Source organism: Bison bison, unplaced genomic scaffold (genome assembly GCF_000754665.1).
Source record: "Bison bison bison isolate TAMUID 2011002044 unplaced genomic scaffold, Bison_UMD1.0 scf7180017864141, whole genome shotgun sequence".
NCBI classification, from domain to species: Eukaryota; Metazoa; Chordata; class Mammalia; order Artiodactyla; family Bovidae; genus Bison; species Bison bison.
This window is the reverse complement of record NW_011494713.1, coordinates 856,518-857,980: the sequence shown is the minus strand read 5'-3', so window position 1 is coordinate 857,980 and position 1,463 is coordinate 856,518.

The window sequence follows — 1,463 nt, the reverse complement described above, 5'->3', positions numbered from 1 at the left end:
ACCACACTCCTCTGTCCATGGAATTCTCCAGGCAAGAATACTGGAGTGGGTTGCCATTTCCTTCTCCAGGGGATGTTCCCAACCCAGGGATCAAACCTGTGTCTCTTGCATTGGCAGGCAGGTTCTTTACCACTAGCGCCACCTGGGAAGCCTTTCAATTAAAATATTGCTTCTACAGGTTTTTCCGTAATGGAGAACTAGTGTTTAACCTTTCACCAAAATAAGAGAAAAGTTCACTAATTTTCAATTAATATTTTATAATTATTAAAATAAATATAGGAGAGCAAAAAGATTTATAAAGATACATTTATCATCTCATTACTGTCATTTATTTCTGGATCATGCACAAAAACAACTCCATTAGTACACTTATTATATTATCCATTTCAGTGCTTATATTCAATATGATTACCTTAATTTGGATAATTGAAATTTAGAAGTATCATATTTACTGTGGTTAATGTACTATCTGAAGCGGAACACCAGCTTACTTATTTGTAATTAGGGTTCAGACAAATTTCCATGTTTCTAAACACCACACAAAAACTGGTAGAAGTGGCAGAGACTGATTAAGAACAATACTTAATCCAGAACAAAATCCTGTATTCAAACAACACTATGACTGCAATGAAGAAAAAGCCATTGTGAACCATAGGTTTTTGCCAGATGAATTTTATAAACTCAAGACAGACAGACCCTTAAGCTTTTAACATTCCTCACTTTAGGGGGAAAGGCAAAGGACAGCATCTCCTTCTTTGGTGAGAACGTGAGGCTAGTTGTCAAGAGACCTGGGCTAAAGCCCCAGCTCTGCCCCAGTGATTTTCTTGATCTCTGCCTATTTTCTTGATTCTACAAATTACCTTACTCTAACTCATTTCTGGTGCTGACTTCCAATTCATAGGTCCTGTGATTCTTAGGAAACCGTGATGCTAACAGAGCATCGTATCATATCAGCGGTTCATACAGTGTGACTCCAACAACATCACCATCTGAGAATTTTTAAGAAATGCACATTTGGGGGCCCTGCCCCAGATCTACAGAATCAGTCATCTATGTTTCGAGAAACAAGTTCTCCAGGTGATTCTGATGCACACAATACATACACAATTTGAGAACCAATGGGTTAGATCAAAACTACAGTTATGAAATTCACAGTTCCAAATGTGAAGTAAATCAAGTAAGTCTAAATTCATTTATTCAGTTCAGTTCAGTTCAGTCGCTCAGTCGGGTCCGACTCTTGCTTATTAGACTTGGTTTATCAACCACGCTTCCCTGATAGGTCAGTTGGTAAAGAATCCGCCTGCAATGCAGGAGACCCTGATTTGATTCCTGGGTTGGGAGGATCTGCTGGAAGAGCGATAGGCTACCCACTCCAGTATTCCTGGGCTTCCCTTGTGGCTCAGCTGGTAAAGAATCCGCCTACAATGCGGGAGGCACGGGTTCGATCCCTGGGATGGGAAGGT